Source organism: Diceros bicornis, chromosome 9, assembly GCF_020826845.1.
Source record: "Diceros bicornis minor isolate mBicDic1 chromosome 9, mDicBic1.mat.cur, whole genome shotgun sequence".
NCBI classification, from domain to species: domain Eukaryota; kingdom Metazoa; phylum Chordata; class Mammalia; order Perissodactyla; family Rhinocerotidae; genus Diceros; species Diceros bicornis.
In genome coordinates, this window is record NC_080748.1 from 79,138,299 (window position 1) to 79,157,219 (window position 18,921).

Genomic DNA, 18,921 nt, shown 5'->3' on the forward strand with positions numbered 1-18,921 from the left:
TCCACATTCATATCCCATACTTAGTGGTTGCACTGTCCCTGAAAGGAAAGAGCCCCTTCTCTCCTGTCTTCCTGGGAAGTAGTATCCTGGAGAATCTTGACTTGGCAAACACCTCTTAAATTTTTGTGGTGATTCTGGCACTTGCTACTCCAGCACCTATCAAAAATAAATAAATAAGCACATACAATCAAAACAAATAATGGTAATAGTAAACATGCAGTTTTTGGTGTGAAAGACAGTGTCTCCCAATTTAACAGATGATTGCTATGTACTTAATAACACAATTTCCAGCTCTGGTATCCTCCTGATGACTTTCAAAATGGCGAAAGTATTCTTCTGGAGTCATCCTGGAAGAGGTTGACCTTCATAAACATTTTTCTTCTTTGCTTGTACATCTCTTTCTCTTTCTGGAATACGCATTTTAACACTTTGGCCCCGAACAAACCTAAGATCTAAAAATCAATTGTAGTTTTTAAAGTAAAACACAGCCAGGCAATAAATCAATGGAATATCCAAAGTCCTTTGCATATTTCAAGACCAAAATCAATAATGATGACATATTTGGCTTCAGTTGTTCATGTATTATTGTTTGTCTTCAAATTTTTACAACAGATAAGGTTAAAAGTTCACATAAAATCTATTATCTTTCCTGTGGAGAAAAAAAGACAGAACTTCTAGAAAAATACAATAGCACAAGTGATATAGAAAGCTATTTTACAGTATCATTGGTAAATATTTCTGACATATTCCAATTGAGCATGTATTATATCTATAGGATCCTTAGTAAAATACCAGATAGTCTTAGAAAAGTATATCTGGCACATTGTAGGTACTCTTTAAATATTTATTGAATGACCAAATGAAATGAAACACTATTCAATTAGTGGGATTTTTATCTCCGAAAATGCCTTTGAAATCTTTGAAATTCAAAGAGAGTTAACTTATGGACTTCAAGGATTAATGGAAAGGTACAGTTCTTAGTACTCACCCACTAAGAAATGGAAATCCATTCAAGAATGTTAACTGAAATCGAGAATAAATATCAAAGAGATGCTTGAAGTATTACCATTAACTAACTGATCCAGCAACTTAAATTATGTTTTAAATAAGTGAGTAATTTAATATGGTTTTTAAAGTGTTACATTTCCAAATGTTCAATAACATTTTGATTGAATTACCTTCAGTGTAATTAAGAGGTGATAGTTATACTCTTCACTCATAAGTGAATAGTAAATAATGAGGAAGTGATTTTAAAGTTATGCTGGAAAAAAAATCAAATCATCTGGTCATTGCCATGAAAAAAAATTTTTTTCCTATTTTAAAAGTAGAAGGATAATCAACAACAACAACATCTGAAGTATATGTTCTTAAAAATCTAACAAGATATTCAAGTACAACTTCTAATTTGTTTTGGAAGGCGGATAGTAGAGGTCATTCTAAATAAAACTATCAATCAACCATATGTACTAAGAATGCACTTTATTTCAACTGAATTCTGCAGCAGTTGGCAAAGCACAAAAGAAAATGACTTGCAAGAATCAAGTGGGTTCAAATCTCAGTTTTGGTATTTGCAAGCTGTATAAATTGAGCAATTCACTTATTTTTTGTTTATCTTATTTGTAAAATAAGAGTTTGGATTGTATTATTAGTTATCAAACTTGGGTTTATTTATTACTTGGAAAAATTTGGGGAGCTTTCCACTTATATCTTTTATCTTTCATAGATGTCTCCCTGGTATCATCTGATTTGTGATGGCTCCTTAGAGTTTCATTGTCTCTCATGACATTGATACTTTGAGGAGCAGACATTTGGATACTACATAGAATATCACTCAATTTGAGTTTGTCTGATTTTATTTTTTAAGATTAGACTGAGATTATGCATTTGGGGGGAAGAATAACACACAGATGATGTGCTCGTCTCAGTACATCTCATCAGAAGGTATAGAATGTCAACATGGTTTATCATTTGTGATATTAACAACAAATACCACTTGAACACTTGATTGAGGTAGTGTCTGTCGGATTTTTTCACTGTAAAATTGCTATTGTTTCATGCAAAACTTGGAGACAGTAAAAAGATCAGTGGTTGCTAGAGGTTGGGAGGGGAGGTGAATAGGCAAAGCACAGAGAATTTTTAGGGTAGTGAAAATACCCTGTATGATATCATAATGATAGATATATACCATTATACATTTGTGCAAATCCATAAAATGTACAACACCAAGAGTGAACCCTGATGTAATCTACGGACTCTGGGTGATAACGATGTGTCAGTGTAGGTTCATCAACGGTAACAAATGTACCACTCTGGTGGAGGAATGTGGATAATGAGGGAGGCTCCGCATATGTGGGGACAGGAGGTACATAGGAAATCTCTTGTACCTTCCTCTCAATTTTGCTATGAACTTTACCACTCTAAAATTTTTTAATAAAATTAAAAGAAATTAAATTACTATTGTTTTTTTTAAATGAATAAATATTTTGAGGAAGATACAGTGAAACCATGTAAACAGTTTGTTTTCCTTAGCTTTTTCCCACTAATTTTAGCATCTATCAGTGAGTCTTTCCTGCAGCAAGAATTACTGAGATTTTCTAATGGTGATTTTCTATTTCCCTTATTCCTACTACAAGTATTGATTGGAATGCTTCCATAAGGAAAAGTTGTCTCTTTTCTCCCGTTTGTTTATTTATTCAATCATTTATATCAGCATGGACTTAAGGATATTTATTTTATTCCTGGGGTTTTAATCCATGTATACAATTTTAAATAGAAATAAGAAATAACTCAACTTGTATTAACCTCAATGAGAATTTACATTAGTACCCTCATTAATATAACTGTTGAGTAATCTGTTGCATAATAAAAAGAGAAGTCCTGATGGCAGGAAGAGTTACATGAAGGAGTTGGCAAAGGCACTATCATTCATGCATTAATTCATTTGCTCAATCAAAAATATTCATTGAGCACCTACTATGTGTCAGGCCATGTTCTAGGCATGAGGATACCCAGTAAACAAAACACACCAATTTTTACCATGCAGGAAAGACTGGAGCAGAGTCAAAAAGAGTGTTAGATAAGAAAGTCAAAGAGGTTACCAGGAACTAGTCTATTCAACGCCTGCTGTTAATCACTTGGCTGATAGTAAGTAACAGGATAATAATATTTTAAAAGACAAGAAATATTTGGAGAACAAAGTTGGAAGTGTAGAGATAAGTTAGGAGTAATCTAGATGAGAATAGATGGTGTTTTGGACTAGGGAGCTATTTGCTAAGACAGTCAGATACAGGATATATTTGGGAGTTTAAGCCCCTGAATTGGCCGATGGATTGAATGTAGGATATGAAAGAAGATTTAAGGATGACTTCACAGTACTGAAACCAAGCAACTGAGCGAATGTTGGTTTTATTATCTTGAGAAGGAGCTGTTGGGAAAGGAGACGTATTAGACACCTAATTGGAGAGAATTCTAATGAATAGTTGTATATGCAAGTCTAGATTTTAGCCATGATGAGCCTGGAATTGTGAACTTAGGATTCATTAGTATATAAATAGCGTTTAATTCCTCTGGGAAAGAATGTTTCATGGAGTAAATTGGAAGGATAAGAGCTCTGAAAACTGAGACATGGGTGTACTCTAAGGTCAACACTGGGAAATTGGAAATGAGATCCAGCAAATCAGTTTGAGAAGGATAGGCAATGTTATAGGAAGCAAACCATAGAATAGTGACCTAGAAACAAAGAGAATACGATTTCAAGAAGAGAGAGACAACTTCATCTGAGGTTGTTGATATATAAGATGAAAATTGAGAACTGACTATTGGACTTGGCAATATTGAAGTCAGTGTTGACTTTGACAAGAGCAATTTCAATGGAACAATGAGGAGGAAAGACTGACTGAAATAAGTTTAAAAAAATGATGGACAAGAGGGATTAAGAGATAGTGAGTACCAATGATTTGTACTAGGAATTTTGCTACAAAGGAACGTAAGTGAAAGGAGCAGTTCTGATGAAGAAGTTGAAATAAGGTTTTTTTTTTCTTCCAGCTTTACTGAGATATAATTGACATATAACATTGTGTAAGTTTAAGGTGTACAATGTATTGATTTGATACATATGCATTGATTGATATATTGCAGTACACTTATATTGTACCAATATGATTACTACTGTAGCATTAGCTAAACCTCCATCAAGTCACATAATTCCATTCTTTTTTGTGGTTAGAATATTTAGTATTTACTCTGTTAGCAACTTGCAATATAAAATACAATATTGTTCACCATATTTGCTACACTAGATCCCCAGAACTTATTCATCTTTTAACTGGAAGTATGTACCCTTTGAAAGAAGATTCTTGATACTAAAATACATTTTTTTTTGATTAAGTAAAAGTGTGAATGGTTGAATTCATGAGAAGAAGCACCTAAAGTATTTTTCCTTTATTCTAATAATATGTGCCAAAGTTTCATTGATAGCGTCATTAAGTCTAAGACCTACATTCGGATTCTACTATTTTGATTTTCTCAGTTAATCTCAATATTTCAACCTTACTTCTGTCTTACTCTTACATTCTTTTATTAAAAGTTATAAGAAAGCAAAATAAAGAGAGTGGCTAGTTAGGTGTAAAATAACCTTATGTCTTGAAGTAATTATACACAGAGCCCTCTTTCACTTTCAGAATTTTTCTGGTTTTGACAGTAAAGTATGTGATAATCTAGTTAGGCATATGTGATATGCCTGTAATGTGACTTCTGAAAATATACCTATACATTAGGAAGGAGGAAAATCATTGAAGGGATGATTTCTTCACTTGGCTCTTCACCCATGTTGGTTCAGCAGGCATCCATGCAAAATCAGTTTAGGTAGCAATGATAAAGTACTTCTACATGAGAAATTAGGTATGTAAATTCATCTATATACTATATTATTATTGATAATATATCTGTTGATGTCATAATTGATAAAGTCCTCTTGACATTTCAGTTGTAGCTAATTTATTCATAGATTGGAAGACTACATATATTTTGCCTTATTTCATACATCCTCATAGTAATATCCATGCAAAGAATTTTTTTTTTTTTAACATTTTAATATGGGAAAAAGGGAACTGGATCAAGAATGAGAAAATCTGAGTTTAAATCAGAATTCTGCTTCTTATTGTCTAGGAGACCTCCAGCAAGCCCCTTGTACTCCAAGCCTCAGGTTCCTCAACAATGAATGTCTGTGTTGTAAATATAGAGGCACTTATCAGGACTTTGGTAAGTATCTAGATAATAAAAGCAATGTGAAAACCATAAATGTAAGATATAAAAATACTTCATACTTCTTTAACACCTTCCTCTATTTTAAGAATGTTCACATATGTGTTGTCATTTGATCCCACAGCAACTTGTAGATTGGCAGAGAAGAAACTTTTGCTCCAAATTTACTTACAAAAAAAGCAGAGGATAATAGAAGTTACATATCTTAAGCAAATCAACAGTTGAAAAGCTATGGCATAAATGAAATATTATTAATTTGTGTGTTTGTATATTACATAGTGCAGTTAAGTTAAATAAGGGTGATGAGCACAAGTACTGTGATACCGCGACAGTCGATCTGATTACCGAGGCAGCTACTAAGTGACTACCGGGCAGGTAGGTACACAGCATGGATCTGGGATACAGCTGGACAAAGTGATGATTCACATCCCGGGCAGGATGGAGCTGGACAGCGCTAGATTTTATCACGCTACTCTGGATGGCACGCAATTGAAAACATGAATTTTTCATTTCTGCAATTTTCCATTTAATATATTCAGACCGAGTTTGATTGTGAGTAACTGAAATCACAGAAAGTGAGACCGCAGGTAAAGGGGGACTACTGTAGTTCATACGGGTCAATTCATTGTTAATCTACACAATTAACCTCTGAATATATCTGCATCTTTCTATTTTTTAAGCAAGAAACTAGACATAAGCAAGATTAAATGATATGGGCAAGGTAATGCATCCATAATTGATGGAGCAGATTTCAACCTGACCACATGCTTTTTGGCTCAGATTTGTCTCACCCGACACCACTGCCTTAGTTGTGTCATAACGAAACACACTTATTAGTAAAAAATCCAGATTAGACCTTTGGTCTCCTGAATAAGTCCAGTATTCTCTTCCTCATAATGATTTGATTCACTTATAATCTTTTACTGAGTACATATTGCAATGTACAAGCCATTTCTAGGTTTTGAGGGATGCAAACATGGTGAAACATAAATGTGTTTACACACTTTGGTACATAGGACTGTGATGGGGGAGAAAAGAGAAGCGTATAGTTAGCACTATGGAAGAGACGATCACTATTCAGTTATGAGTGAGCAGCTAAGACTTCACAAATATGTTACTTATGTTATCTTTAAATCATATCCCAATAAACAGACTGACATAGTCAAAGATAGAGGTGTGAAAGTAGCATATGTTCAGACACCAGCTGTGGCCACCAAGTCAGTAAATGAGCACGATGTCAAGGGATGAGCTTGGAAGACTGGAAAGGCAGCAGACTGTGAAGGGCATTAATTGTAACGCTGAGGTGTTTAGGTTTTTTTCTTGAAGTAATAAGGTGCTACTATAGGTATGAGAAGAGATGCTCAAGCAGAAAAATGACACCATTCAATTATCAGAAGTTTTACAAATATATTTAAAATTACATGGAAGATATGTCAAATGTGGAAAGTCTAATATTTTTCAATGCCAAGACTCATTAACAGAGTACTTAAAGAAAATCTATTTCTTTGACTTTCTTATTAATTTTTTAAAAGTAAGAACTCATTTATTTTAGAAGATTTTGATGACATAATCCCATTTCTTTTCTCATAAATTATGTCTTTAGGTATGGTCTGGAGCAAATCAATATTATCTCAAGTTTATGATGCCAACATAATTTAGTAGAAGAAGGAGGTAGATTGCTTACTAATTTATAAAACTGAAACACAGTATAATATGAAATAGCTCCTTAAAACGTTTGTTCATTCATTTTTATTTGTGAATTAACAAATTTGCCAAGAAAAAATCATTTTGTAGAAAGGCTTGCGTATTTTTCACTTGTATTTTAGGAAAAAAATATTTTGCATATATATGGGGTCTATCTTAATATTTCACTATTTTTATACCTCAGTTTATTTATTTCTCAACCCAAAAAGGGCTACTAGAAGTCTCATAATTTTGTGTTAGGTCTATAAAATGAATAGATTTCATGAAAATCACATAAATCTTATATTAATTAGACTAACAAGTGATACGGTGTCTACATTTTAAAATCATTAAAATGTACTGAATATCCTAAGCATACTCTGCATAAGAATATTTGATTCTTAAATCTATTCATTTTAAGGCAGATTAGGCACTAATAGATAAGATTTGACTTTCAGGTTGATGGGTAAAATTTTCAAATTAAAATATATTAAGCCATAAATGATATATTACCTCAAAAATAAATGATTTTTACCTATCGATATACATAGTAATCTTATTTTCCACTATCATTAAATGAAAATACACTTCAAAGATTATTTAAATAAACTATTCTGAAATGAGATTTTTTTTCTACCTCTTCTCCACTGTTTTTTGGTGACCACTCAGAGACTTTTCTTCTTTTTTCAGTGGTGTCTTCCTTCTCTTAGATGTGATGGAATTACATTTTAGTTATAACTACCTCTCCTCACAGATATCGCTTTTCAATCTTGCTATTCTTTAAGGTTTTGTTTATGAAAACTTCATCTATCCGTCTATCATTACAATTTATGTTGAGCACTATGCTAGAGTCTAGGAATATAAAGACTAATAAGTTAGTAATTTTGTTTGTAGAGGGAGAACCAACAATTGAACAGGTTATGATATCCTGTCTGATAAGGGAGCTAAGGGGGGAACACAGAGTTGACATTTAGTCTGATCCATCCACCAGTGGCAAATCACTTCCCCAATTTACTACCTTCATAGACCTCAAACAATTGCACAGTGATGCTTAGCACACATCTCTTGCACTATAACATTTTGTCTATAAACACACCAAAGGAACAACCAGGACACGTCTTGGGGATATTCATATGCAAAAGTTTCTTTCTATTCTGCAGCATAATTACCCATGATATGCAAAGGGTTCACCATGCAAGGTGAATACTTCATTTCTATGTATTTTTGGAAGCTGTCTGACTGTGGACTGTTTTCGTGCCTATGTCTAGAATACCTCTATGTTATCCTAAGCATCATTTTCTCCCCTCCTTCTCCTCTTCACCCTTGCCACTCTCCCTCTATTCCTGTCCATCGCTCACCCAACTCCAAACCCTTTTGCTTCCTCCATACCCTGATCATACCACTTATCAGACATTAGATACATAATCTGCTTGCTCCTCTCTTATTATTTCTCTCTAAGGTACTATGTAATAACGGTCCTTCCAGCTGTTCTCTCCTTCACTAGTCACAACTCAAGCACATCTACTCATAAGATGCCTTTTGGATTAGATACATATGCCTCTTAATATTTCCATATTATCCTCACTCTTCAAATTCTATTCCAGTTACTTAATGTAATTTTCTATTTTAATAACATTTTCATATTTATTTGATAACATCCATAATACATATACCATACCATTGAACCCAGTAAAACACATGAATGGAAAGTAAAAATCATATTTAATCAGCCAACAAAGTAATAACATTTGTTGCAATTTATCACAGTTAGTTCAGCTCTTTATTCTGTTTAAACACAAAAATACATTAATTTAAAACATGGAACAAATCGTTTCTTACAGATATGTAGACTGATTTTTCTGAAAAAAAATATTGTCAGCTTATCCCAATTTCACTAAATATTACTAAATTTTATTTAAATAACTACATATATTCCATATACAGATGTTTTTAATGATGCCTTATTGTTAGTAATTATATTGTTCCCACTTGTTCACAATTAAAAATGGTGCTGTAATCTTGTGTAAAATCCATGAACCCACCCACAACAAATTCTTTGGCATACATTGCCAGAGATAAAGTTGAACTGATCAAATAACAGAAGGTTTAAAATTAAAGGAATGAGAATAACACACAAGAAAGTAAACTTTACTACTAATCATATACAATTAACAATAAAATTAATATAGGCAGTTTTGATTAAGAACTAATAATTTGCTATGTACTTGAATATTTCCAAACACAGTCTTATTTGGTGGGCACTATTTCCTCATTTTACAAATGAGGAAGTCCCAGTTTAAGAAGCTATTTCACTCTAAAAGAGCCAGAAATGATAAGAAATGATAAAGCACAGAATATTAAACAGTGTTAAATGAGGAAAAGTAAGTTATTTAATTTTGATAAATAATTAATCCTTATTACTTATAAATATACACAAATCACAAATTTATATAAATATTTGTAAATATTTATAAATCACAAAGATCTATTTGCTAAGTATAAATTAGATAAAAAATAGTAGAAATCAAAAAGAAAAGTTCATAGAATTGCAATTATAGAAGGACACATTAAGAAGTAACTTCAGAAAAAAGAATCAGATAAAGATTAGAAAAAGGATCAACTTCAATAGTAATCAAAGAAATGCACCTAGCGTATATCCTTTCTCTTATTAGATTATCAAAGATTTAAAAAGAATTACAAGAACATTCTTGTTAAAGTTGTAAGACTGGGAAAATTACTTTGTCTTCCTCATTCCTAAGTCCCATTAGCTTTTAAGGAAAGATGGTTTTAAAAAGAATAAAGCCAGATATCAGAGAGACTCAGAGGGGCCCAATAGAGAACAAGATATCTCCACAAATTTCTCAAAGAGAGAAGCAGAGTGATCATGAGGTGAGGTACTCCAGAATACGCAGAATAGGAATCATTAGAAAGTGTCTGATTTCAGTCAGCAGTTATGGCTGAAAGCAGATGTACCCAGAAAGGGAGTAGTTAACTGAAAATTTGTCTATGGAAGCACAATACCAAGGTAGGCTGAGGTCAGGTAGGCTCTCATTTATTTCGGAAGGACTCTCTATATCCTCTTGGTCATTAAAAAGATTGGTGATTGTTTTCCGTTGCGTGATTAGTTTTATCCATTCTAGAATATGTACGTTATCATAAAAGTTAAGAACATCAATGAGAAACAGTCCTAAAAGATTTTAGAATGTATAAAACTAATCACACGAAGGAAACCAGTCACAAGTCACCAAAAGCAATCACCAATCCTTTTAAAAACAAGACTAGACTCTTCATCAAGAGTATGGAAAGCTCACTGTCATTAGACATGGTCTATATATATTTGCTATTGAAAAACAAAATCAATAACCATAAAATAATATAAAACAAATCTTAAAGTATCAAATGCCAAATAAAAACTGGAAATTTCTCAAGATGACAAAGCGGTAACATTTTAGATTTAACTCATTTTTCATTGAAGAGGATATAGAAGGTCCCTCTGTACCATCTTCCCCACTGGGCTTCCTCTATACCCTTGGCCATTTAATTGACCGAGTTTATGGCTCCCCTTCCAGTTCAGCGGGTGTAAGAACTAGAGAAGTTTGACCCTCACTACTCCTTCTCGGCTGTATGCAAATAGATATTTAGCAGGAGGAATGAAGCAGGGAGTGTATATACTGCCTTTGTATCTGCATTGCAATTCCCCAGACCCATATAATCACACTCCACAACCACTATACATGTAATCAAAGATTCAGACTTTTCTCCACGAAATCTGGGAAAATTCTCGCTAGCATTAAATCATCTGCATCCTGACTATCACGATTAGGTCCTGAGTTTTATCACTGACACCTTTCATGTAGAGAGATTATGTGCAATATCATTTGCCTTTCTGAGATATACTCACTTTCATACATATTACTATCCAATTATCAGAAACTATAATTTATGTTAAAATAATCATATTATTTTCTCTGTCTCTGTATGGAATATACCAGCATTGACTTTTCCATATTTCAAAGACTCATAAGATGCCTAATTTTAAAAAAATACTTTTATTTTGGAATATAATGCATTTTATTCTTTGGCAAGGTTTTATATTTTTTTGGATTTTTTTTTTACTAGGTAGTATATATACCTACTGAGTATCTAGGCAAGGTTTTGTATGTGTTTGGATTTTATCAGCTCTAGTATATATGTCTGCTAAGTATCAAAAGCCACTTACCTGTGTTCTATTTTTACCAGTGGTAGAATTTAAATGGCATGAAGTCTGTCTGGTGGACCCATCTGCTTCTCTAAAAACACGGTCTGACATATTAAATTCTAGAGAGAGAATCAAGTGTCATGGATTATATTTCCAGATGCTCAATACTGATTATTTATGACTTTATGAAAACTTATCAACTGGTAAAATCTAAACATATTTCACAGCTTGAAAATAAATAATGAATTAATTACCAACAAAATATTTAAATATATTTTTAAAATGAAAGATTTATTAAAGAAGCTTATGTTTATAACCATATTATTCATTCATCAATTCATGGGCATATTATAGCTTATGTGAACTTTTATCTATGCTAATTACCTAAGAATAATGATTAGAAGTTGCTGTGGGGATTCAGAAATTGGATTCTCCAATTGTTTCAGACAAGAAAATAGAAACTGATATAGAAGTTTTGCAAGGCGACTGAAACATTTTCCCAATTTCAGTTAATGTACCTGATTTCATCTCTATTTTATCCAGCAGGCAAAGAGAATATAGATCTATCTTTGGCTCCACAAGGAGGACCCTCCTTTCCATTGCAAACAAAATGCAGGCTCCAGGGAGACAGAAAAAAATTTCAGAGGAAAACAAACATATTAAAATTTTTTACTTGCTTTTCTGTTAAAGAAATAATGATGCCCACTGCTGGAAGTCACCTCCAAATCAACACAAGCACACAATTACTGCCTCGGGTTGAGGATTTTTTTTCTGGGAGCAGGGTATGAAATGGTTGTAGAAGTCAAGAAACAGTATAATGGAAATGAGGTTATTACTCATTTAAGCCAAATGGAAAACTGTGTCTAATTGTCTGACTGCTCCATTGACTTCAAATAGTCTGCAGTCACAGACTCCTGATACGTTTAATGCCTTCACAAGGAGCTAAACAGGCCTGCAGTGGTGAACGTCCATGGAAATACAAACAGGATTCCTGTTGGTTCTGTGTCTCTTCATGTCTTCTCAGTGCTAATTTTGTTTTCTTTAACCACACACTGACATTTTTTGGTTCATGGTTTTCTTGGTTTCTTTGAGATTGTGAGAGAAAACAAAAGCTTGGGAGTAATAATATGAAAGTAAGGTAATGCTATTCCTTTTTATTATTGTACATCTAAACAAAACACACTTGCATGCTTTTGGTCTCTCAATGATGCAAATGGCTGTTGCCAGTACGTTGGTATTTATTCAAGCATTCAAAAAGATTTTCTTTTGTACAGTGTTTTCCAACTTCATAACAGAGTTAGTCTTTTACCAGTTAATAAAATATCTCATGAGGTATTTTAATATTCAGCTTTTTTAATTTTATGTTTAAACTTAAACTGAAGTAAAAAATTAGACACATATCTTGCAGTTAATATACCAAACGAAAACAAATAATAGAGAATGTTGAAATTGTGCATTGTTTTGATTAGCCATAGAGAAATTTTTACTTGACAACAAGAAAAATGTTCTATCAAAATTCGTCATATCTAAATTGAAATTTGTTATGTAACATTTTCTTATCGTGATGTTCTAGAATCTAGAATAAAAATTATAATTTCTTTACTATTAATATGGTATCTTACATATATTTATACATATATCTAGATTGTAAAACAGCTAAAATAATAAAATAATAAAACAGAGCTTAATTTTCACAATATATAACTCGTTTCCTATTAAAAGAGCATTTCTTTGGCTTCAAAGGAAATCTTTTATATAAAAATTAATGAAGAGGGGCCGGCCCGGTGGCGCAAGCGGTTGGGTGCGCGCGCTCCGCTGCGGTGGCCTGGGGTTCGCTGGTTCGGATCCCGGGCGCGCGCCGACCTACTGCTTGGCGGACCATGCTGTGGCGGCGTGCCATGTAGGGTGGAGGAAGATGGGCACGGATGTTGGCCCAGGGCCCTCTTCCTCAGCAAAAAAAAAAGAGGCGGATTGGCGGATGTTAGCACAGGGCTGATCTCCTCACAAAAAAAAACAAACAAAAAAAAAAAAAAAAAAAAAAAGAAAAAAATTAATGAAGAAAACTTAGGCAAAATTGCAACACAAATTCTGAATCAGGTAATACCAAAATATACATACCACAATATTTGTTTGAAAATAATTTATGGATTTTATATTTTTATTTTCAAAAACTAATGACATCAGAGTTTACCATTGGCTGAAATGAAGCAGCATGTTAATTGTCTTAAACAATGTTTTTGAGGGCCAATGTCAGAATCAGATATCATTACAGAATGATTCACTCAATGAAACACATGTTATTGTCAACAGTGGAGATAAATAGGAGCTAAACATGGGAGAGGCATCAAAATTCATGTGACTTTTGATTTAATGAGCCAAAAAATTCCAATGGAATTACGTTTGCTATAATTTTAGGGGAAAGTGAATTGATCAGAATGAAAAAGGCTTATACAGAAAGAGAGACTGTAAAGAAAACATGTTTGCTGAACATTCTCACTTAAGACTAAGTATTTGTACTGAAAAATGATTAGAACATTGGAAATTGTGGCACAACTATAGACTGTCATATGATCAGAGGACCCAAGGAGAACAACAACAATGTGAAGATTTTAGAGACCCCTTCAGCCCCAGGCAATCTAAAATAGAGCACAGAGGAGGGACAGCATTCACACGATTTTGTAGAACTTATCTAGCTAAGATGTGGTTGCAGTCCTTCTGAAAATGAATTAGACAAATGGTGACAATGGTGTGGATAGAGAGAGGTAGGCAACTCTGCAAGATCATTACTTTTCTTTTAAAAATAGCCTTTGGTTTGTTGTATTTGTCAAGGTAACCCCCCCCCCAATATCACCATTCTCTTGTGTTCCTCTTATCTAGCTATCAACATTAGTTTATAACTCCACAATGCAGAAAATATACTTCATTTATATCCTGAGCACGTAGCATGTTTTGGTTTTTCCGATATAGAGTAGGTGCAGATAATGTATTTGCAAAATGAGTAAGCTGCTCCAGGAATGATATAAAACTTTCTTATTTCATGCTTTAAACTAAACTATATTTAATCAGGTCATTATCATTTTCTTTTAGTTAAGTTTTTTGTATTAATTTTTATTAAATCAATTCAGCACAAATATTAAACTATTAAATGTTTAAATATTACCCATTGTTTCAATAAAATTCAAAGAAATCGAAATAGAAATATATCAATGAAAATAATTACTTTTCTTAGTAATCTTTTTATCAAAAATTTCTTTCCTGTTTCCTATTTTCTCTCTCCCTCCCTCTCTCTCTCCCTTACATCCTCCTTTCCTTCATTCCTTCCTCAAGGAATGATATCAATTGTGGAAGCAATGTGAACAAGACAGAGAAAAAAATGTCTATGCTCATTTAGTTTACATCATTTTGGAGAGGAATAAAACAAAAAAAAAAATTAATACTTTTTAAGATAAATTTGAGTGCTATGATTTTTCCTTAGGGCTAAAAAGAACCAAACTTCCTGATTTTCTCGTTTACCTAGAACTAATAATCAATGAGTTTAACAGAAGACGAAGTCCATATATTTTCTAATTTACTCTTTAAATTACCTAACTAGAGAATCATTGCAGTTTCCTTGCAGTCAAATATTATGAGCCCCTCTTCTCCATTTCACCAAACACCCCCTACCTCCTTCACTCTCCAGTCCTTCAGCACCCTCTGAAGGAAGAATGGACATCGATCCATAGTGTCCAGCAGAAACTGGAAGTGAGATCTTACACCTGTGTGTCTGCAAATAAATAAATATTTTAAATTGCATTCCATGTGCTAAAAAACTAAGAAAGTAGTTTGCATTTTAAAAATACTTCCACTCTTAAAAATATTATTTACCTTGAAGCCACAGTTTTGCTATTTCTAGTTTGTATTGAGTAGATTTAGCTGGCAATTGAGATTTGTTCTGGAGCATTCTGAATATGAGATCACTGATATGTCTACATTTCTATAAGAAAAGTTCCCCTACTACATCCTTGTCTGAATCCTAGAGCAAGTAGATCCTTTCAACCAACAAAATAACTTACCAGTATTCCTGAGCCCCTTTACAGAGAAAATCCTGAGTTAGTATCTTAGCAGGAATCTGGTTGAAAGAAATGTGAAGAGAGATAGTATAATGTATGTGATAGAGTATACATTTGCTCTTCTTTGTGGACTGAGTTCTGTCTGTGACTCCATCTGGCTCAGAAGTTATACCACCTAAACTACATTAACTTAACTCTTACTAAATATTCTTTATTTTTTATGTTTATTTTACTACATTTTAATGTTAATATATCTTTTATTAAAGTATACAAACATACAGAAAAGCACATGCATATGCAAATACAATTAGATGCCTTTTCATGTTACCAGCACCAAGATTAGTAATAATATTACCAGAGTTGCCTCAAAATAATTTTGTTCCTTTTTCAAGGGTATTTTTCCTGGATTCAGGATTCTTGGTTATTTCTTTTAGCACTATGAAGAACTCAACCCGCTGTCTCTGATTTTTGTCATTTCTTTTGAGAAGCTAGCTGTCAATCTTATGTTTGCTCATTTGAAGGAATTATGTCTTTTTTTCTCATTATTTTTGAAACTTTTTCCTTCCATTTGCGTACTTTCTATTAATTTAACTTCTATTTCTCCCTGTCTTCTGTATCTAATTTTCTGTTAATATGACCTAAATAGTTCTTAATTTCAGATGTTCTATTTTTCAGCACCAGAGTCTCCATATGTATCCCTTTATGGATTCTAATTAATTTGTGAAATTCTTTATATTTTCATCTACTTGGTCCACCCATTTTTTTTGAAGAAAATCAAAATATAAGACTTGGGTCATTTCAAAACCCGAGTCAGCTAATTTCAATTTATGGTTCATCTGTAGGTCTGTTTCATTTTCCACTCTCTCTCCCTCTTGGTTTTCAGTCCTATCATCTGGTGCAACTAGCAATTTTTTGATTGAGTGCCAGACTTTCACATTACATATACAAATTGTGGAGCTTCCAGGTAATATTATCATTCTCTAGGCCAGAGGTTGGCAAACTACAGCTCATGGGCCAACTCTGGGTAGTTCCTTGTTTTTGTCAATAAAGTTTTATTGGAACACAGCCACACTTACTCATCTACACATTGTCTGTGACTGCATTCACGATAAAGCACCACAGCTGAGAAGTTGTAGGAAGAGACTGTATCACCTTTAATATTTACTAAGCCAAAGATATTTACTATCTGGCCCTTTACTGAAAAAGTAAGGCCCCTGCTCCCAGCAGATAAAGTAGTTTCTGATCATCTTAATCTTACCAGGAGCTTACTATATCAGAGCTGCGTTGCAGTCCTGGACAGGCCTGCTCTATCTGTGATCTCCCTGGTTTTTAAAGTTTTAAAATAAGGTTCTCTGGGGCCCTTCGCCATAAAAAAATCTTTTCATTGCCTCAGAAAACTAACAAAATGCTCTGCTTTTCCTTCTGTGGGCTTTCAGCTTAGGTGTTTAGTCTCAGCCCCACAGAATCCTAGTGTTCAGTGAATGTCCTTAGGGAAAAACTGGCGGTATGTTTGTGGCCCCTCAGATCTCTGCAAAAATATGGGCCAGTTTTATTTTTCTCTCCGCGGTTGTCCTCCATGGGCACATAACTGGATAATCAACCTTCTGTAATCTCTCAGAGTTAGAAAATGGCTCCACAATAAAATTGTTGGCAGAAGGTTTGCTCACTTCTAAAATGTTCTTTCCTCTCAGCAATCTTAGTTCCTCTAGCTCTCTTTGCTTCAGCAACTCTCATTGCCTTCTTATAGTTTTATTGTTTTTTTTTTGTCTTTTATTCTGCTTTTCTAGTTGGTGAGGAAGGAGAACTAATCTACCACCAGCTACTCCATATCAGCCAGTGAGCAGCCTACATTAGACTTTTATCAAAAGTTACTCTATATGACAGCCATGTGAAATTGGCTTTTTATATTGCTTTCCAATTTTTCCCTTGGAGCTAGTTTTCAATTTCAAAATGTTCATCTTATTATATATGTTTTGCTTTGTAAGCCAACTCTAATTTTTCTTGGGAATTGCACTGCAATAAATGCATTTCATGATTAACGGAAAGACATTAGAAATGTCTGTTCTTTGCACTTAAATATATTTAAATACAATATATTTAAATAGAAAATAAAGTGCTTTTCAATAACAATACATTTATATTGGTTCTTTCACAGCCTCCTTCAATAGCAGGCTGACGATGAAGTAGAAGCAAGTGATCCTTCTAAGCACAGCCCTTCAGGAACTTCCTTTGACCCAGAGAACAGAAATTACCTTACCATTCAGTGTACCTACTTATTGCTCAAATTTATTAATACTTCTCTTTTCTTCACCATAATATAGTTGTCACTTGATTATTCTTAGTCATATGCTTTTCAGTTGCGACTTATTCACAAGCAACATATCCTAATTGTTGCTATTGTTCCAGCCCTGCTTTCATCATTGTTGGTTTTTAGCGTTAAATAGGTTAAATATGAAAATTTAATTGTCCGCCTTAGGGACTGGCTCTTGATAGATGCTCCACAAAGGCTGGGCTGCTGCTTCTTAAGATTTTGTCAAGATTGTCTCATGTTCTGACATTACTCTTTCTAATGCCGTTTCACTCATTTTTCTAATTTTTTTTTTTTTTTTTTTTTTTTTTTTTTTTTTTTTTTTGTGAGGAGATCAGCCCTAAGCTAACATCCGCCAATCCTCCTCTTTTTTTTTGCTGAGGAAGACGGCCCTGGGCTAACATCTGTGCCTATCTTCCTCCACTTTATATGGGACGCCGCCACAGCATGGCTTACCAAGCAGTGCGTCGGTGCGCGCCCGGGATCCGAACCAGCGAACCCCGGGCCGCCGCAGCGGAGCGCGCGCACTTAACCGCTTGCGCCACCGGGCCGGCCCCTCATTTTTCTAATTTTTGAGGTTATTGGATATTATTTTATATAAATAATTTGATTAAAATAATACAGTATGAGGAGACAAAATTTGTCAAGAAACTAATATGACCTAGTTACTGTGCTGGTTATATTATACACATTATTTTAGATTTAATTCCCTATATTGTTACTCATGTTTAATACATGAGAAAAATAAGCTGAAGAAAAGTTTAATGAATCTCCCTAGGTGACTCCCGAGTTACCATTATCACACCTTGAAAGTTACCAACAATTATCTAACAAATATAAATACACGATGATCATTTCCCAAATTGTCTTATAAGAGAAATTCTAATGTAGCCTATATATCATAATTTATTAATAAGTTCCTTAAGCCCATTTCAGTTTTTTATTGCTGCATAACAAAACCTTATAAAATTTAGTGGCTTAAAACAACAAAAAAAGGTAGGATTTTCTTTTATGTGTCTGTGGGTTGAAAAGAAAAAAAAATGTATTATTTTCTCTTATGCATCTGTGGGTTGACTTGCGGATACGGTCAGAAGATGGTTGGACTAGAGTAGTAGTATACGGAAACCAGCATTTCCTGACTCAAGAGAGACAATGTAAAGATTTAATTAAAATTTCATGATCTCCACATACAACTTAAATAAAAGCCATGCTCTTCTACACTCTCTGTTTGGGGTTGAAATTCATTCATGTATTCATATATTTATTTCAATCAAAATACATGTATTTAAAGAGTATAATTAAGCCAAGATGAGAAGCAATTCCATAATTACTTAGTAATATTCTTCCACTATATAGAGGAAAATGAGACTCTGTTATTTTCCATGTTCAGGATGAACAAAATAAGTCAACACAATAAAGGG